The 22,304-nt window shown below is 34.1% G+C and overlaps 1 protein-coding gene across 3 annotated transcripts in view; it reads left to right on the top strand.

Moving 5' to 3' along the window:
• Positions 1-559: 559 nt before the first annotated feature.
• Positions 560-22,304, top strand: part of LOC150109379 (uncharacterized) — a 78,470-nt gene continuing 56,725 nt past the window's right edge. Inside the window, exon 1 of one of the 3 annotated variants that reach the window (XM_090407792.1) lies at positions 560-752. The gene's annotated coding sequence lies outside the window, so the exon portion shown is untranslated. Of the gene's footprint in view, positions 753-12,932; positions 13,026-22,304 lie in introns of those variants that run through there. The other 2 variants (XM_090407789.1, XM_090407791.1) reach the window with 2 other exon arrangements.

The following is a 22,304-nucleotide window of genomic DNA, read 5'->3' as shown; positions in this document are numbered from 1 at the left end:
CTATTAGTCACTTGGCCCATAACACACATATATATAAAACAAGATACGTATATCTGACCAAGCCTTACTAATTTGTTGCGTTACCGTTTTCAATACTGTAGTTCCACTTCCTTGTTTTTCCCATTTGCACACAGTTTTCTTGAATTCATCTCAAGAAAATAACATAATTGCGTATTTTGACATATTTAAATAATATGTAATAATATTTATATATATGTAAATAATAAAGAAATGAGCGCACTTTTCTATATTTTGCATTTACTTCGCCGACGATAAACTCGTAATCCGATCAGTATGCCTACCATCATCGTATGCCCACGTTCGTACGCCAACACTGTTAGCTTACACAGCTAATTGCACGTTTGAAGGAAACGACATACTGGTCTGCTTCAGAATAAAAAGATTGCTAGGCAACGCCACATCGATCTACTAATATAGTCGCAGCCTCTCTCTCTCTCTCTCTCTCTTCCCATCGCGATCACCTCGAGAAAGTTTTCCGCTTGTTGCATCAAGAAGGGTGGAGTTTTATAATTACTGACGTCACTAGAGCCCTACCCACGTAGTCTAGTTCCCAGATTTTTATTATATTTTTTAAACCAACAGCCAAAAGGTATCTTGGTGACCGTCGCCACGTGCGCTACTAGCGACCTAAGGTACAGACGTCGTGTTTTCTTTAACGAAACCTGTTTTTCGAACGCTTTGACTATTCACAGCAGCAGCAACGCAACAGGTCCTTGTCTCCGTAAGTAAAGGTAAGCATGTATGTATGTGTGTGTGTGTGTGTGCTACTAGAATATTAGTTCAAGTGAAAAAACAGTATTTTTAATTTAATTCCTTATTTGATTATAGACATAAGTTTTTAGTTTCTAGCTAAAATAATACAGGTACATATTTTAACTTGAACTTCACAATTTATATCACATATCATTCGTATCATACTGAGTCATTGCCTTTAGGCATCTCTTAAACTGAATTATTAGTATTTAAAGGGATTCTGATCGGAATTTAAATCTTTGAAGATTGAGTGAAGTCTCTACGAACTCATGAAATGTATGATTGGAATTAGATTGCAGTATAAAATGAACTATCATGTAACGTGTTGAGTTTATAATCAATCTGTTCAACAACATTAACTTCTTCAAAATCATTGTTCACAGTTGGAACAGTTACGGGTACACACTGTAACAAAGCTGGAAAGCTCAAGTTATTCTATGTTTTTGCAGTGAAACCACTGTATGCTTGAGACACTTCAAGGTTGCTTCAAGACAAACAGGTAGTTAGTATCGCGATAGTCGATCCGCTAGTGGAGCATAATAAGGTCACGCAATTATAAGGATATAAAAGATATAATCTGTAAGATATTTGGTTTTGGTTTTGATAATTTATAAAGCAGAAAAAAATCGCATAAAATATTTATTAAAAAAATACCTGTAGGTGTTACTAATGAAAATACTAAAAACTAATTATTTAATTTAAAATGTATAATTCCTATGTTTTAAGTTGTAAATTTAAAATGAAAAAAAGTTTTTATAGTTGGTATATTTGTAAATATCAAATATACCAATTTTACCCTTTATCCAACCAACTGCTATTATAGGCTATCAGCCTTTTGTGTGTAGGATTTACATTTCCTGAAAAAAATAAATAATAATAATACTGAATATCAAAATCTGCAAATGCCGTTGTTTGCAGCCAGCCGCCCAGTAAGAAAATAAAAATACAATAATAATTATCGTGGGATTTAAGTAGATTTACTGAATTCAGTCGGCTCAAATACCGAAGCAAATATGAAAGGTGGTTCGTAACTTTTACAAAAAGAAAAAAAAATACACAGACTTAATAATTCTTCTTCCTACCTTCATGGTAGACAACGTGGCACTATTGGTTGATTTTGCTTCCTTATTATTTCGACTGTGGATAAGTTAATTTCGCCAGGGGTCTAAATTAACACTTAGTGACTGCGTAATTACTCAGCTTCCTTAGAAATGGCTGATTGTCCTTCAGTTGTGATTCAAACTAAAAATTGGTTGTTAAATCTTAGTGTTAAGCTAGATGTTTTATTTATTTACCGCCATTTCATGTTCATTTGATGTTGTTAGTTTATCTAAGTTTATTAGCTTATCTTGACTTATCCAGCGTCTTTCGTGACAAGAACAAGAAACTATTAAAGGCTTTTTCTACGGCAGGCGAGTTTGTTGATCGCGAATGGTGGGCAGTAAAACTTTTCCTCCCGGAAAAACCCTCACAGCATTTACTACTCAACTCAGTGTTGACTCGAATAATTTCTTATAAATTTCGGTGCGCTAAAATATTGCCTATTTCGTAATCTCATATATACGATATTGTCAGCGATGCTCTTATATATATATATACAAATTAAGTTATTCTGTTGCTATAGACATCAGGATAACTTGTTATAGGTAAAGCAAGAAATATCAGGCTGAGGACATTGATATTAATTCTATCAGTATTAACCCCGTTTCCTGGAAAAAGAGGCACGCAATGCAGTTAACAGACATTACACTCACCTCATAGTATTAGCCGTCTTGATGTAATCCTAAACAGTTATAATATCGTTTATTAATTTAAAAATATATATATATATAAACGTCGGTTCTTTGGAACATCTTGCACACATTGTGTTTCCAAGAATTAATCTCCATGTTTTCACGAAGAACATCAACAGGCAATCCCTTCTTTCTCCTTAATTACTTGTGTACACGCGCCAATAATGCACTATATATTTTGCAATCCCTCGTGTTTGAGGTTGACAAAAAAAAAAAGAAAAAAAATTGTTGGTTTTACTCATAAACATCAGCTATATGTGTGTGTGCAATCGAGACTGAATATACTGTAGCATAATGACTGTAGTTTTTGTGTTTTGGAATTCTCGGTAGAGATAGAGATGTTCATTGCTTTTCGTAATAATCTCTTACAGAAAAAAAAAAAAAAAACGTCGAGGTTCGAGAGATAACACCACAGAGCATGAGCAGCGATGCAGAAAACTTCAAATCGAACGCCAATCTTACACGCAAAGGGATGGATTGAATCTTCCCTGTTATTATGTCACCATAGATAGGAAATTATTGATTACACAGAGAGTAGCATTATACTTGATGTCAACAAAGATTACAGCATTCCCTGTATAGCTGTTGCGAGTTCTTTCAGCTATTATTTTTATTTCAATTATCATAGTTTATTTCAAAGCTTATAGGTATGAATAGGGAAAAGTATATTAAATGAAGGTGCAACAAGATCACTATTCTCTGCCAACTGGTAAATGTCTCTTATCCAAAAAAAAAAAAAAGGACTACACATTTATGTTGCTAAAACTGTTTGCTTGATCGGTCTGTAGAGAGCAAGAATGCTGAATGTCACTCGTCTAATTTAATTTTTTTAAAATTGATTCTTAGTAGTGTTTGTAGCTTTCTTCAAGAATGACAGTATGAAACCATACCGAGTCAAGCCATATGCAAATATGGCCTGTATACAGCTGAAAGTAGCGCCTTCTTTAGCGGAAAAGAAATTTTTAAGAGGTTATGAATTGACGTGTCTGTCCCAGATGCTAGGAAAGGCTACAAGTAAATGTCAGCCCGAGAAGAAAAATCTGATCTTTTCTGGTTTAGCCCTTTCTCGCAGAGTTTAAGTTTTCATTTTCTGCATCGCAAAATATGCAGACAAATTTTGATGTTTGTGATGAAGAATTTGGATTTCCAAATTGTAGTTAGTCTCATGAAATTTAACAGCTTTGCGATTTCTTTTAACTGCATCAGTTAGGGTATAGATATAGGAAACAAAGTATCGAGTCTTCTGCTTCTTCAAAAAAGTGGTGATGTAGCAGTGTTTTCTTCCGTTTTATTTTTAGGCTATTCACCCAATTAATTCTTCTCTTTTACATAGGTTATCTTTTTGAGCAGAAGAGTTGTTGTTATTGTGCATGATTTGTAGCATAAAAGTAATGTGTTAGAGATTTTTACAATCATAGGAAGTATTGTGGCAAAATAGTTAGATCAAAGTTAATTTCGTAATTGTTTGTAGATATCTTTTCCTTAATGTTTAATAGACTCTACTGTTATTTTGGGCCAATCCAAGCTTTCTCTCTCTTTTCAGAATGTAGTTCTTCAGTTTTAATTTTCTGCATCGTAAAATTGTTATATCTTACTATGATTTTCTGGGATGTGGAGGGAGTTGGGGAGAATCGCTCGAACTGTGCGGCTCTGCCAGCTCACGCCACCCTGCCTTGTTTTTACCGTTTACTCTTTTCTTAACGCTTGGAAAATAACTCGCTGTTCTCGGTTCAACAACTTTCGCTAACACAAGCTTCAATACCAGTGTCGCAAGTAGTAGTGGTGGTAAAATCTGTCACTCACTTATGTCTTCTTTCATCCTTCCTCCACGAAACGGCTTCGTCACTCTCGTTGGGTTAATAACTTATTATTGTCAGCACTGGCCTCATAACTAGTCAAAGGACGATCCATAATTAATTTGTTATTGTTAATACTGAGATAGACAGGGTCGTCTGGTTTTGTTTATTTTATTTATTAATAAAAAAATTAATCTTTATCATCCAAAAGATATCGTCATTAAATTAATATGTCGAGTCATGTAGTGATTCATCTTTTGCCAAATCGCTGTCACCTTTTGTTAGTTTCCAGTTGTTTTATTAGCCTGACGAAGCTTAGTTGTCATGTATGCTTTTTACTTATGTATTATTTATTTATTTTTATTCTTTCGCATTTCGGAATTACACATTTTTATCCGGAGTTCAGTGTGACTAGACAAACGGTGTTCGATAAAAGCACTGGTTACTAAGACTATAATGCTTGATTACTATGGCAAGGAATACGAATAATTTGAGAACAATAATCACAGTCATAGCTATTAATCTAATCTACTGATTTAATCTAGCTATCAATGCTAATAATCACAATTATTAGAATTTTCTTATGAAAGTGCTGTTTACCGTTTTACATTTTCACTTTTAAAGCATTTCAGTCTCGTTATCGGCTTCAAGAAATTCTTTTAAGATTTTTTTTTTTTTTCGTAAGCAAAGTCCTTATCCCCCCCCCCCCCCCCAACGCGCACACACACTAAATAATATTGCTTCGGATTTTTCCTTTGTTCATCATGCTGTTTCGAATTTTGTGTGTGTGGATTGCACCAAAGGCTTCTTATAAAACCTATCATACCGTGAGTGAGCTTTTTTTTTTTTTCGTTTATTTTTACATTCTGATTCTGAGTTTGCAATCAAATTAGAAAACCTAGCTTAAGATGGAGATAAACTTATTAATAATTTGTAATAATTAATTGCTTTAAAAGCTGCTTCTATTAGCGTTTCGCATTTTAAATATTTTAATATTTAAAATTTTACTAAAATTTAAATATTAAAATCCTAAGCCGCGTTTCAATAAATGCATGGAAATTAGAAGAAAATTTTAAATTAAGCAAATTATCCTCAATTTAAAAGGGATTTTTTTAAGCGAAAGTTACTTGCAAAGCATGATGAATTTATTTTATCCTCCCTTGAGTACGTTAACTGCCTTGCCTTATTATTGTTAATAACATTCTTCTGTAATTAGCAGTCTGATAATTAATTCTTTTTTCCCATACAGAATAATGAAAGTCTTGTAAGAAATCGATTAGAAACTTAGTTCTGCGAACATTAAAGTTCAACTTTCCGTTGCTTTCTTTAGAAAAATATCTACTAGTAGCTTTCTTTTTCTTTTTTTCCCCTTTGGTCAAAGTGATGAGTCTGCCAACATTAGACGAGTTTTTCTGCCATTTAATTCAAAGGCTCAACCGTCATGAATTGGTTTTAGTTTGATTTATTTGGATTTACGGCCAAAGCAAATCAGGCTATGAAGCCAGTGTTAATTGTCTGATTTGCTTTGGTCGTAAATCCAAATAAATCAAACTATTATTTGCAATTAATAAACGATTGATTATTCCGGAAGAAAAACTCCGCAAGTATGTTTATGATTTCCCTTCCATACTTGCCAGAAACGGATGTAGCAAGTATGGAAGGGATAACAAGAACACGGGTCTATTTACAACAATGACGAGACGATTAAATGCACACGATATCGATTCACTTAATGGTTATTTAAAACCTACTATTTTAATTTAGACCTAAGTTGACATAATAATGAAAATTAAACACATATTATATATATTTTTTAAATCTTTATTCATATATAATTTTCGCTCAACGAGTCATCAGCATTTTTAGCATGCTTGATGAACAAGTGTGAGTACTTGTCCATGGTTGGAGAAGTGCACAACACACCGCAATCAGCAGGCCAGTTTGAATTTCACTTTGGACATAATATGTCTGTGAATGGCTTTATATTGATGCATTTCATCGCTTAATGTGTGATCACCACCCTGTTTATTAGAGGCTTTCATATTTGTTCTCTAGAGTAGGATTTTGATTAATCAGACCCTCATACAGCGTCGTCGCCAGATTAGATCGCGCCCTGAGGCAAACACTTAAGCCCCTAATGGATTATAAGACAAAAATAGAAGAAAATCTTCAATTGCTATTTTGTTTTTATTACAAGAGAAACATTAATGCAAAACGATTACATAATAATATTAATGAAATGTTTGCTCTGCGGGGATATCGCACAATAAAACTGTTTATAAGCCCTTCTAAATTTAAATTATAAGCTATGTCCGCCTCTATCGATATAGTTGCTAGATCAACCAATCTTTCTTGTGTCATTGCTGTTCGCAAATAATTTTTAATCGGTTTAAGCTTGGAAAAACTTCTTGCTGCGCTAGCAATTCCTGTTAACGTAGCGACGGCGCCTACCGCAATATGGCTGAACGAGCGCCCTTATTTAAGCCGTGCCGTAAGCCAGGCTGCCTCTATGCTACACCCTGTCGACGGTACTGCCCTCATATCACCTACGAAACTAACAGGTTTACATTTAATGGATAGGCTTCCGATTATGCTGTTTATTCTTTTGAATGAATCCTACTGAATATGCACACAACCGTTGGAAAATTTTATGAATAAAGGAATATTTTTATATAATTAACTTATTTGCTTTTTATAAAATAATTAAAAAAAAAAGAACACGTTTATATAGAATCTGTTAGGAACTTCCATCCAAGAATAGCATCACAGATCCATGGGTATATTCTGTACACTGGGAATTAGAAGTTAATATAGGAAAAATCCAAAAGCATACTAATATAACCACTTTAGAAAGTAGGTGTTTAATATTGTGTTTGTGTACACAAGACCAATAAAATTTGTCACAATTGCTTGTCCTGTACTTGAGAGGCTCGATTATTAATGATAAAAATCCCTATTGTAACAAATTAACAGGGCACAAGTTTATACATGGTTAATTTGTCATACTCGAATCGATATTATTTTATTATAATAAGAAATATGCCTTTTTCTTCTCACCTTGTTGGAATAATGAATCAAGGCTTTCAGGAGTGAGAGCAGGCAAAAGCCGCCATCTCTTAGACCTAAATCAAACCGGTATAAATTAGTGAGTTCTACAGTAGTTTTTAGCTGCGGTATTGAAAATCCAAGTTTCGTGGAGGTGGGGGGGAACCATACTTGTCTGTACTGAAGATCGACTAACTCAGGAACTAGTCGGAGAAAAGCCTAGAAAAAAATTTCTCTAGTCAAAGACTAAAATCGAACTTTCATGGCTTTTCTTTTCCATTCTGGTATTGTGGAAGTAAACGCGATTTCCACCGGACTGCAGAGGCAATATTATGATCATCGATCTACCACGACCGAAGGAAGTTTCGTTTGGGTGCTCTGGTTTATATACTGAATAATCACGAATGTTGCTAAACTGACGGAAAGATCTGAAAAGGAATTTCTCTGACATGTGAAGAATTTTTCTAAAGACTTTTCAGCTAAAGGGGGTCGGGGGAAGTTATCAAGTCTCATACAAGAAGAACTGTTTCCCTATAGTCATTACCGATGTCTGTCTCCATTGTGACTTCAATATAAGTAGATTTGTCATAATTGATTTCCATGAAAGATCATGCTGTGCGTCTCAGCAGTGATTTCTATCAAGGTTATCCTAGATACAATTCCTAATTCATTTCTTCATTATAATACGAAGCCTCACTGTTTTTTAATTCTCCACTTTGTGGTGAACTACTCTTATTGAATTGGAATAACCAATTCAGCGATTCACTGAAGGATGATCAGAAGTGGATTAATTAACTCTGACATCTGTTTACTATCAAGGGCATATTTACTATCAGTATATTATCCCTACTTCCAACCTTATCAGTTGCAGTAATTTAATATAACAACCATTTCCTCCCCGTGAATTATGTCGTTAGGAATATTTGTCCCTGAAGGGTATTTTCTTTACTAACTGACCAGTGTTTACATTCCATCCTGAAGATGGGTTGAGGCCTTCATAAATAAGAGCCTTCTCTATCCAAAGCAAGTTCTTTCAGCAACTTGAAAGCCCTGTGCAGTCCTAAGGGCATTATGCCATGCTAATTTTGGTTTTCCCCTCGGTCTTGTATCCTCCATAATGTCCTCAAACATCAGGAGAGGAAGTTCTTTCCAGTTCCTTTCACACAAGTGGCCAAACCACTTCTTTTTTTTTTTTCTTTTGTGATAAGAATTGTTGAATTAGGGATTTTCAAAATCGGGTAGCACCTGTGCATTAGTCTTATGTTTTGTCAAACGAATTTATTTTATTTTAGTCTGTTTATTTTCCTGAAGCATTTCATTTCAAAAGCCAATAGTTTCCTCACTGCTTCTTCTTTTTTTTTTTTTTTTAAGTCCAAGTTTCTGCCCGTAGAGATCTGTTGTTGGTAGTATCATATTATACTTTCGTATAATTTTGTTTTTAGAGTTGTAGGATTTTTTTTTTTTTTCAATTTTATTATGTGGATTCATCACTGACCATGATATGGGTCTGTGTTTTATTGTTGCTGTCATTTAAATTTGAAGTCAAGTATGTTCCTAGGTAATTAAAACCATTAACTTGTTCTATGATTCCTGATTAAGTGTTACCTGCAATGGCGGCTCGTACATAAGCATTGCGACACTACAGCACCCCCAAAGAAAAAATGAAAAAAAAAATTAAATTTTATGTTTATAAATAATAACAATGCTTACAACATATTAAAGGTTTCAGCTTATGTTTCGACACTGATTGAATAGTTAATAATTGAAATTGTTCGATTAACGTTTTAGATTACGAAACAAATACACTGCGATCTAACGCAGTGTCGGATTATCACGTTCGGCAAATTGCAGCTGGACTCGCCGATATTCGTTTGCGCTTGTGATTGCACGTTACAAGTGATTCAGACATTGCTCGTTTGGGCAGTGTCGCTCACATAAATGGTATGCTTGCGCACGTTATTTCTGTGAGATACGAAACTTTTATTATTGGTGTTTGTTTGTGGTGAGGGTGAAATATTTTAATATGTAAATTTATTTATTAATAAATTGGTGTTACTAATTAGGAAATTTTTTTTTATTTTGTATATGCAGCACCTCCACTTAAAATTTTCACCAGCCGCCACTGGTTATCTGTATATTTTCTTGGCGTCTTTCAATTTGAATATTTGATTGTTCATCCAGCTGATTCAGGTGTATTATGCAAGACATCCGTCGGTATTATCCATTTTGCGTTTTCATTTAACCTATTTAAATACTTCTTTATTCTGCTCTCGAAGTTAGTTTTTTTTTTTTTTTTTTTTTTGAAAAAAAAAAATCTAGCCTTTAAACTTTTTATTTTCTTCCTTGGTTATAATTCCTCTTCTAAAGCAAATGACTGCTATTACACAGGAGATTCTGAGTAATCAAGAAGTGGTCATTAGAAAATCAACCCCCACCCCATTACACTATTATCATATGTTCTCGTAGATGGTTCTTTAGATAACTATCAAGAAATTATTCCAGAAATTTGCTCTCCGACAATAAGTTATCAGTTCTTTCATTCTCCCATTCAGTATTTCCAATATTAAAATCACCCAGCAATATTACTTTACTTGTCCTTATTTCTTTAAGTAAATGACTCATGCTATTATCTCTACTTGCTTTTCTATTATACTCCTACCTTCAAATATACAGATGCCACTTATTATGCATTTCATGGTCTCAAATGTCTTTCTCCAATCAGGGCCTTACTAATGTATAGGCGCACGAGGCTCTAGCTGGGGACTCCCGAAAATTGGGGCCAATTCGAGGGGCCCATAGCACTGTAGCGAGGCCAGTCTCGGGAAACGTGTAAGTACAGCCCTGTCTCGAATAGAAATTCAATATATCTTGATCTGCTTTTACGTATTCGGTCTCTATTGACATATAATTCCTTACTTCGTAATCATAAATCGTAGCTATCGTTAAGCCAAGGCTAAGAAATCCTTACAATATGTGGTTTAATTTCCCCAGTTAATAATTTAAACAAAGTGAGCTTATTTTTTAAGCTTCGTGCATTCAGTATACAGAACGTGGTACTATTCAATGTACAATTATATATATTTGTAATATAAAGTAACTTATTAACGTTTTGTTTCGAATAATCATTTTGTTGAAAGGTTGAAACAAAAGTTACTTTTCAATCCACCTCCTCGCCATACTGAAGATAGAAATATCTCTACCATATATCAGTTCCGTTTCGCCAAAACTGGCCAAAGTTCTTAAAAAATATAACATCCAGACTTCTTTCACTCCTCTCCTGAAACTCCGATCCTTGCTCAGTAGGCCCAAACAAAAATGTAACAACCTGAAATATTCCGGCGTTTACCGAATTTGGTGCAACTGCAATATTTTGGCTAGACGGAAAAATCCATCGAATTGCGTCTTGAAGAACATAAAAAAGACGTCACATACGACAGAACCAGAGCTCTGTCGAACCATGTCCTGAATTCTGCTGACGCTAATGAAGAAAACTTCATTCATCCAGCCTTATGGGACAAATCTGAAAATATCTTTCAATGCTATTATGAATTTGAAAGAATTGTGGAATCCAAAGAAATCGTTCTCCATCATACATTTCAACATCAACCTCAGTTATAATCTCTCAGACTGCATTGCACTGTCATCCAACTTTGGCGTTCACGAGATGTTGAACGCATGCGCACGCTCAACAATGACAAGATAACAGAACAGCTCCAAATGTTAATATGCTGACGCTTTAATGAAGGGGTCGCAAACTGGCGAGCCGGCTGTGGCCCGCGACCTTAATGATTTATTTTCTAAAAATCGATGTTTCTAACATACTGCGGGGATTAAAACAGAAAAAATTCAAACTTCTAAATGTTTTATGACAGCCTTAAATAAAAGTAAAACTTATTACTACAATTCTTTGTACCATGTTTCTATCATGAAATGTTGGCAACACTGAATGGAAGTTACTTGTCACGCAGCCATTTTAAGCCACGTGATACAGTGTCAATAAGTTACGGGTTACCATTGTAATATAATAGTGTGTTAATAAAAAGTTACCTCAATAAAAAAAATAAATAAAATAATAAATAAGAGTTTGACTTTAATAAGTCAAATTTAGCTCACGGATAAAAGATTCTAGATTAAATGCAATACTTCACATTGCAACCGAAACGAAAAAGCAGATATTGACATGTTAGTACAGAGGAAAAGATGGTAGGTTTCAGGATCAAAATCAAATTAAAAAAAAAGGATTCGTAGGTAAAAATCTTTATTTTTGTAATTTCAAAATTATGTATTTAAATAATTTTCTTAAAGTATGAATCAAATGTAACTGAACTTATATTTTGTAAACTAGCAGGGTTTTTTCTCCCGGAAACTCGGGTTTTTCATCCCACATACAGATAAATCGGCCCTTCAGAACACACGCAATTTACAGACAAAAAAAAAATAAAAATACTAGTTGTGGTGGTGTTGGGCGGTAGATGGAGATGATTGGCCGAGGCTCGGTGTAGTGGTGGAAACAGTTGTATAGTAGGTGTCCTCCCGCGATGAGTCTTCGGACTCCTTGGAGGTGTCACGAATAATAATAATAAACTTGTTATATTTTTAAAATTTAAAAATAAAAATGGTTATAAATTTAAATGGTGGTGTAACTGTTTACGTAAGTCGTAAAGGCCCCGGCAACAAAAGGGCCTTTGTTAGAGTCTTTCTTTTTTTAGTTTATGTTTTGGTTCACAGAATAATATTGAATACGGCCCGCGTCTAATATACATCTAATGGACTGGCCCTTGCTGCGTTTGAGTTTGAGACCCCTGCTTTAATGTATAGTTTTTTGATCTTTCACAATTTTTGTTAGTTGTCCCCGAAAAAGTCTTCTATGAAGACGAAAACTAGTCGTGTAATCTAATTAATTAAAGAGCATTTTTTACTTTTATCTCTCGGCTTTCAGTCATTTAATCTTTTTTAAAAAAATGTCTCTCAGCCGAGTAAATCCGTTATATATATAAACCAGATTACTTGGCTATGACAGGCTATTAACCCTAACACGAAAAGGGAAGATGAGATGGAATAAAGAATCAAAGGCTTTCTCAAAATATACAAATAGCTGTATGTATCATCCAAAAATCTCGTGATTCTATTTAAAAGAATAGTTTTAAATAAATCTAGTGTGTATTCATATTTAAATATACATTGTTTTAAATATTTTATATTTAAAACACATTTTAATTATAATTTGAATAAATCTATAATTATTAATAATGTTGATCAAATATGGCAGTTAAAATTTTGAGCATTTTTAAAGTTATGATAACTTCTTTTAGCTAAGATTTTTATTTTAATTTTAAGGCCGATCTTTTCCCGAACATTTTCTATGTAATGAATCATTTGACTACAATGGAATGAATTGTTAAGATAGATAACTCGAGCACGCTTAGGTTCACAACCCTTTACTTATGACGTCATCTACAGGAAAAACTTATCTTTGTTAACTTTGTCAGGCGATGTCTCATTTAATGACTTCAAGAATAATAGTATCTCGTTTTTGCGCAAGTGCACGTTAGCGATATGAGTGTTCGCAATTCCTCAAGTCATTCTAATATTACGTTTTTGTTGTCCTGCATTTCAAGTATGTAATCTTATTTTAATATTGATCATTTTTAAAGATACATAAGTGTGTGTTCTAAAAAGTAACCCTCTTATGAAGGATTTTATTTATTTATTTTTTATTGTTTAAATTTTATAATCTTGATTTTATGTCGTATTATTATGCTATGAATATGTTCTATACTTTAATTATAATACGTTATGAAGAAGAGTGGTTATCTAGAATGTTGTCACATGCAAAAGAAAACTATTTGTAATTTTTCTTTTATTTACATTTTTTTATTATAGACAGCGAAGTAATATTTTAAAATCTTAATATTCGTTTATTAAAATAAGAAAAGTCTGCTAATTATCGCAGATTCTGTTTACTACTATCATAGCGTGTTGCTGTTATGATAGTAATCTCTGCAGAAAACCACTAATTACTCCTTTTATTACAAGAATCATTTTAAGCCTAAATCTGACCTCCTGTTCGCTCGGTTCCAAATGATTGATCCATTACTTTTATTCAGCAAGGGGTAATGTTAAAAAAAGTAAAAACACAAAACTCGCTTTAAAAATGTGTTAAAAAAAACTTCTTTTTATTTATTATTTTTTTTTTTAGAAGACTGGGATACATTAATCTCGAATGAGCTAAAGACAACTTTAATATGGAAATTTAAAAAAAAAATAATAAATTTTGCTTACTGAATCATATCTGTACTTCTTTTTAAATTTGTTGTGATGTCTATTATTCATATCCCTTAAAAAAAAAAAAAAAAAAAACAGGAAACCAATTTATTTGGTGCTTTCTAGTTGCAATTTTTACTATTATGTTGGATGAAATCTTATAGAAGCTCTCGTCCGAGAGTACATTTTGCTAACAGCCGCTGAAAGATAAACAAACACTATTAAATTGAAATCTTAATTCTACTCTGTTGATTTACAGTTTGGAGGTTGTACATTCCTATTTTATATAATGTTTAGGAAATTCATATAAAAGGTGGCTATGTTAAGTGTAATGTGATTTTCCCTTACTTGAAAAATATATGATAATTTAGCACTAGCCTCAGAGATGGCGTTCTTGCTATTTTCGATACAGGTCAAGCAATTAACATTATGTTGTTAATATATGTACGAAAATGTGTTATAGTTTAGATGACATTATGGTTTGTATCCTTAGCAAGTTCTCATTTATTATAACTTTGCTTCTTTTAAAGCAAAATGGGAAGTTGTGCCTTTATGTTGTACTATAATAATAATAATAATAATTTCAATATAAGAAGTACTTCATCTCCTTTGTAAAAAGCACACCTTTATATAGCATTCTCCTCTTAAAGGGATATAATAGAAAATTATAATGGGAGTATGGAGCACCAACAAAAGCTAGGGATTCACGACCTCCAAAGGGAGCAAATGTGATTCACGAAAGTTACCTTGGAATTATTTTGCATATGGGTGTGCAAAATAATCCAGACCCATCGTAGAATTTATTTGCACATCCATGTGTAAAATAATTCTCAGATGGTCTGGATTTATGTGTTGTGGAAATAGTATATACTCGTATTGCACGCCCACGTGTATGATGAACACTGAGAACTGTCCTACCTTCACGCTGTCGTTACATAGTGAGGCCCACTCTTTACCACATGAGTCAGCTGAATTTAAATCTGCTGACTAAAAGGCGGAGAATGTTGTGGAACAATTATTGGTTATAAAATTAGCAAACAAAATTAGAGGCACTCTCGCTTGGAATTGCTTCTTCCAACTGTAGAGTAATTTTCATTTGAATTCGGTTATTAACACTGACTTTTTATTATTAACCTTATAGCAGATATACTTACTAAACCAGAAAAAATCAGATTTTTTCTTCTCGGGCTGACATTTACCTGTAGCCTTTCCTAGCATCTGGGATAGACACGTAAATCCATAACCTCTTAAAATTTTCTTTTCCACTGAAGAAGACGCTACTTTCAGCTGTACAACTTTCATATCCATCCAACCTTATACTGTTGTTACATTTGAGATAATATACCGAAAATCATCCTAAAACTTCTTGATGCTGTCGAAAAGCTCAGTCCAGTTAACTGATTAAGCCTCCCTTTTTCACACAGACTTACTCCAACCACTTTCTCACCGAGAGAGAAAGATTATGGCAGACAAATGCCGCTATCTCATAGCCTTAAAATCTAATAGGTATTTAGTTTGTCTGACATAGTGTGAGCGCTGCGGTCGCTTATTAAACTGTAGGATAAAAAAATTCGAGTTTCCAGAAGGGGATACTCTACTTGTCTGAAAGTGAGCTAACTTTTCTCATACAGAAGTAGGTTTCATCCAGAAATTTAGGTTTTTCCATCTCGTAAAACATAGACTTCATGGAATCACTTATAATTTCAAACAATCCAATCCAACAGTCTCCAGCCGTTCAAGAAAAACATCAGTACGTTTCTTCTCTCCTCCTAAACCGTAACCTACATACGGTTGTGATGTACTATAGGTTCTGTATTCCCTCGTATGCGAGACTGATATTTAAATAATAAAATAAAATTTATATTTTACTAAATGAATATGTTTCTATTTTCAAATAAAATTATGCAATACTAGGAAAAATATTAACTATATATATATTATTTGCTAACTTAGAATTCATGAACAGAAGAAATTTAACTAAAAAAAAATCTTGGAGTCATCAATCCAGTTTTTTTTTCTTTCATCGTGCAGTCAGTTTACTCTTAATTATGGTATCTTAACGTCTAAAGCTAAAAATAAATAAATGCTAATAACATAGCCACAATCCACGATGAGTCTTCTGGCTCCATGGAGATATCTATATAATAATAATAATAATAAATTTCATTTTTACAAACATCACAATCCATACTGGATATAGGAATGCTACTACATTTGATTTTCTTAATTAATTTTGTTAAATAATAATAATAAATTACAAACCATGTGATCTTGTATAATGTGTTCTTGTATGAAGCTGTTATTAACGTATTTCTATCTGGCTATGCTGTCTTGTGAATTATTTCCCCCCCCGGGGGGGAATAATTCACAAGACAGTAAGTGTGAAAGAGTAAGTGTAAGTGTGAATTATCCCCCCGGGGGGGGAATAATTCACACTTACACTTACTCTTTACTTCTTTACACTTACTTTGGTTATGATATAGCGTAAATGATGGGTACGAAAGTAATGCTTCATTTTTTTCTTCTCTCAGAAAACATAATTTATTTAAATTATATATATTTTTAGATTTTTTAAGCTTTTTTACATCGATTAATCCTCCATTTTTTGCGAGCATTCTCTCAACAAAGCTTCCATCATCTTCTCTATACACTTTTGCTATCATTGAGTGAAATGCCGTATGCTTACCCTATCTATACTCCTGGATTCCAAGCTCTTCATGAATAGCTAGTTTCAACTACTTGTCAGCAAAATTCTATCCACCGAGTGCATTCTTCACAGAACCAAACAGATGGCAGATAGATGTAGTCGGGGGGGGGGTTAGATTCGTGCTGCGGACGGGATGAGAAAGATCTTTCCGACGTTGTTATGGAAAAAGAGAATCTCATTCGTTTCTAGTTGAACTGTGATGGAACTGGAGACTACTACTACTACTGGTCACTCGGTGACATGTAAAACTTTCTGGCATGCCATTTGAATAGAAAGAAAAGGTTACTTTCGTATCGTCCCACTTGTAGAAGACCATTGCAAGATTCATACGTTTTTAGGCGTATTGAAGGGAAAGCGTGGATATTAAGATGAAATTTGTTTGCCACCAGAGCATTCACAAAATCGATATGCACAGTGCGATTCTAAACCACGATCTACTGATTGGAGAGCAGAAGCATTATCAACCAACCAGGTCTGTAATGATATCCGAAATGAAATAGATGTTTGGATCCACTCTAATGAAGTCTGTATTCCATATTTTTTTTTTAAACTTATTAGCCTTTATAATGGTCAAATTTTAATCCAAATTGAAACGACTACAATTTTTAGTAAATGTGCAAAGTTTCATTAAAATCTTCTAGAAGAGTGCAATTGTTATAGCGTAACTCTCGGAAACTGGATTTTTTTTCCCTTCCGTAAATCAGCCGGCTTTTCCACCCAAGGTTTTAAAAACTGAAGGGCACACAATCTTCACTCCTAGCCAGTCAGAGATAGCTAGCCCAACTATCAATTATTTTAAACTGCAACCATTTAAGAGAGTACTGTAGGCATCTCGTGGTCCCTAACGTAATATATAGTGTTTGAAATAGTTCGTTCTATGGCTGTTTATCTTTCTTTGAGGGATTAAAAACCCGAGTTTTCTGGCTAAACGCCCTACGTCCCCCCCCCCCCCCGCCGCAAGATCGACTAGCTCTGGAATCGGTAGAAGAAAGGCTTAAAAAAAAAGTTCCTGCAGTCAGCAACTATAATCGAACTTACAACGCTTTTTCTTCGGATTGCCTAGCGCTATAGATGAAAACTCCATTTCCATAGGGCTGCTACAAAAGCCTAGGTGCGGTATATTGAAAAGAAAATTATAAGGGTAGTGCACTAGACAGTGACTGGTCATTTGTACAAATCCTGATGATTAGACAACCCTAATAGTTTAATTTTATTTTGCATCCTTGTAATGGATAATTACGCTTCATCTCATATAACAGCTGTGGTAACTTCAATAGAGCTTGCAGCAATTAATTTTGAGCATTGCAATCCAGAAAGCTGGATATCGAGAGACGGACAGAACTTTTAGCCATTTGTTCCAATCTTAAAATCGCCCTTTGCATTTCACAAACTCTCACAATAACTCAGTATACTTTTAAAACGATAGTACAATTTAAATAAAATTGTCATTCTTTCAAGCAAATGACCAGAATATTAGAAATCCATTGCTAAGTGAAATTTAAAGTATCACCTGAATAATAGTATCCCAAATACCGTTACTCTGCTAGGATGCTGATATATTCGTCTACGTATAGTGATGTATTAAACAAAAAATGTAGCTAGAAACAGCTAATCTGTGCAAAAGGAAGACTACGGATCGCATAGCTATCAGACTTGCTATAATTAGTCAAATGTCTAACTCATTGGGGCAATTGCCAAAGGCAGGATATTTTATTAGGTTTCGAAACTGTCATGGCTATAAAAGGCGCTTACCTACGAATTTTCCAAGGGCGAAAAAAAAAAAAAAAATTGCTACGCTTCTGGTCTACGTAGTACAACCAGAAAATAGTCCCTAATAAGGAGTAACAGGAGATGACCATTAACTGTTCCGTATTGATTGAACAAAATCAAAGGTGGCTATAATTAAGTTGACAAAAAAAAAAAAAGTCGGCAACAAGCACTAGACTACTGAAGAACGATTGACTGTGATGATGAATCCCATTTCGTTTATTTTGGATAGACGGAAAAAGGACATACCCTTTATGCTTTGTCGCAAGTATTTTGGGTATTGTTGAATACTGCAGCCTGTCTGGACATTGTTTTCAACTAAGTACATCCATTCATTTGGCCGTTTGCCTTATATGTGATGATATTTCCAGCATTGTTCCATGTCGCAGGTACATATTGTTCAGGAAGTGGTACAGGAACATAATAATAATATCATTATTACGTGACACTTCCAAGGACTCATCGCGGGAGGGCACACTACTCCGCTACACACACATCTCACCATCTCCACTACTTAATTCTCCAAATACAGAAGACACTAGTACTACCATCAGCACCATCTACCGCCCATCATTACCAACAACAATATATTTGCCTGTGTATTGCGTGTGTTCTCATGGCCGATTTGCCTGTACGCGGGATGAAAAACCTGAGTTTCTTGGAGAAAGAACCCTGCTACCTCATAATATCTTTATTTTGATTGATTTGTGTTTATTTCCGATTGCATTTTAAAATATAAACTGTATTATATGTGCAACCCAAGAGCAAGAATAGGTTTACACACATAGCACATCACAAAAGTAGTGTTTGCTACAAAAACATGGATAGACATGCTATAAAAATATACACGATAAAGGTCTGCACATCTTAAATAAGTATTCATGTTTTCGATTCCCAATCTCCATAAAGTTACAATTTGAAAAGATTGTTCCTCGCCTTTGTTTGTCACTGGATCTCATGACACTGACACACCGCCAACAAATCTGATTAAACCGTAATAAATCATATCCTCGGCGCATCAAAACTTGTTCTGAAGGGTCACGGGTACAACGCACCTTTAGGCGATTAGCTTCAATAAGCCTCTTAGTGAAAAGTCTGTTGAACAGTAATGAAATGTATACAGTGAAGTGCACAATATACATTTGTATAAATTTGATGTATACAGTAAGGTGTACAGTATACATTTAATACTGTACTGCAGAAACATGGTGCATGAAAAACAGAGATAATGTTACTTAATGTGTGGGAGAGTAGGATGACGAAATTATATATAGGTATAAAGAGAGAGAAAAAATAATAAATGAAAAGTGGGAGGAACTGAACAATAAGAAGCAAATCGGGAATTATATACATGCTACTGAATTTAGTTTTAGAAACCACGAGGAATCTCGGAAAGATCGACAACGGGACGAAATAAATAAAATTGCTCTTTTGAAAGAGGTCAAGTTCTATATGACTCTTACACCAAGTAATAAGTGAAGCATTGTACAACTAGAATTATCACGAGCCACATCAATGATTTTTTTTTTTTTTAATTCAAGCACTACAGAATTGGATGACTGGTCTATTATAAAAATCATTATGGCTCAAATTCGATATGCTGTATCTCCGATCTGATCTGATTTTCCCTTTTCAGTCGTTTCCGACCGTAAGTGACTTTGTAGGCATTGCCCACAAAGTATTCCTGTTGAGATTTTTACAGGGTAGTCCACCATTGCTATCCCCCAATCCCCTCAATTTTATCCGGGCTCGGGACCTGCATATGGCTGGGACGTATTCATGACTGTAATCATGTGTGTTCACGGGATCAGTTTGCCTGTTCTGGGACACGAAAAACCCGAGTTTCCGGGTGAAAAAAAAAAAAAAACCCTGCCCACGTATGAGACCGGCTAACTCACTTTTAGTGGAAAGAAATCAGATAAAGGTTCCTCACGTCACTGACGGGAATCGAATCAAGGTCTTTCCGAGCAAAGGGCTTCGTCTACACCGACTGAGCTACGAAGGCTCGCTGTATCTCCAGTACCATTAAATGTTATTGATCCACTGCTTTCATTTTGCAGGGGTATTCAGCCTCTTGCGCCCTTTTAAAGATCTGTAATTTTAAAACCAATTAATCGAAGAATGAACATTTCGAAAACGATAATCAAATGTATGAGTTTTGCTTAAGGATAAATATATATTCCACTTACGTGTTGTTGACTGATACAATTATAGTTTATAGATTGCATTATCAGCAATATCATACATCCGTTACTATATCACTTTACTTCGTGTAACTGAATACCTTTTCGAGGAAAAAAAAAATTTTATGTATATAGATAACCCCTAGATTCAAATCTGTCAAAGATCCGGGAATATATTCTATACCTGTTCAAATGAAGTCGCTTCCAGTTTCACGTGAAACCTAGAAGTAAAAGCTTTCCATATGAAACTCCTCTTTCAGAAGAGAAATACATTTCTTCTATATACAGTATATCACTTTTTTTATTATTATTTATATACTCTCCTTGTCATTCTTAAAAGTCCGTTATTTTATTTTATTTTATTTTATTATTATTTTATTTATTTATTTATTTTTTTGCTTTCTTCTTTTAATTTGAAACGTGTCCTTTATAAATTGTCTGCAATAACAGTATAAAATACTATTATTGCAGACAATGAAACAGCAACATTTAATATGAGAGTGGTCTGAAAAGTTCTCGGCCTAACAATGAAAAAACGAATGAAATTCGTTTTTTCATTGTTTTTCATCTGCTGTGAGCAAGAGTGGCATTCATCTTGCGCAAAGCTTTTTCATTTGCAGTTCTTCATGCAAAATATATCCTACACGTTCTTTTGAAATGTACGACGTACTTTGACTCGCTGCTCATTCAATACCATATCGTGGACTTGATCAATGATTTCTGGTGGTGTTACACTTTTTGGACGTTCTTCACGTAGATCATCTTCAAAAGCCAGTACGGTCGCGTTTAAACTCGGCAGCCGATTTCTTAATTGTCGAAAATGAAGGAGAAGAGTGCCCATACACTTTTATGAACTTCGAATGAATTTCTTTTGGCGTTAAACCTATTTTTACAAAGAATTTTATAACCACAATATTCAATTTTATCAATTTCAAGCGATATAGACAACGCTTTTGCTTCAGACAGCTGTATAAAGCAAACTACTTGATAGAATGACTTGCAATTTCACATGAATGCTTATGACAGGTGTACCAACTTAGAAAAAAAAAATCTTGCCGATAGGGTTGCCATCTATGGTCGAGGCTGAGAACTATTCAGACCACCCTCGTATAATAGTGTATCTGTTATAAATACACCTAAACCTCTTTTTTACGCGATAAATACGTTCCTAAAATTACGCGTAAAAAGAACTACTGACTCCATAGAAAAAGTGAAGATTGGTTCCAAACCTGAAATATAAGCAAAATAATGAAAAAAAAAAAAAAAAAAACATTAAATTCGTTAGGATCATAAGATTTTTATTTACATTTCATGGAGAACACACATATATATATAATGAATTTTAATAACTTAAAAAAAACATTCATTTCAGTTTGCTAAGGATTCTATAAAAAAATATGTTATTCGCTATCAGTTTCTCCATCTGACAATAAACGCGAAAGCTTTCGTTTTAGTGAGACTGTAATATCACTAGAACTACTAGATATGGTATTATCGTCATCGACTTCCGCCTCAACTTGTGGAATTCTTCTTGTCATGTCTTGAACAAAAGTACCACTGGTTGTTTCAGTAGCTTTAGACATGAACTCAGTTATTAATCGCTGTGTTGATGCTTTAGATAAGTCGCGATATAATTCTCTGTATGAAGTCACGTGAAAACTTCCCAGCACGTTCTTCATTTGGATCATGTCGGGCAAAATAATTGCCTAAATTACTGGCCAGTTTAAGACCTTTAATTATATCACCAGTAAAAGTAGGATTATCTTGATCATTATCATTAACTTCTTCGCTTTCAAGAGTCTCAGAAACAATCTCCACTATTTCGTCTTCGCTAAGAGGTTTATCAGTTAACAATTCTTCGATATCTGCCGACGTAAGATCATCGACTCCTCAGCCAATTTCACACGCTAAACTTATTATATTGGGGAATTCTGCAGTATGATTGAAGGGGAACAGGAACATTCTCTTTAACACA

This window comes from Typopeltis vanoorti, chromosome 2 (genome assembly GCF_054136105.1).
Source record: "Typopeltis vanoorti isolate ZY-2024b chromosome 2, IOZ_Tvanoo_1.0, whole genome shotgun sequence".
Classification (NCBI taxonomy): domain Eukaryota; kingdom Metazoa; phylum Arthropoda; class Arachnida; order Uropygi; family Thelyphonidae; genus Typopeltis; species Typopeltis vanoorti.
Note: the sequence above shows the minus strand (reverse complement) of the source record. Positions and strands in the feature narration are given on the sequence as shown.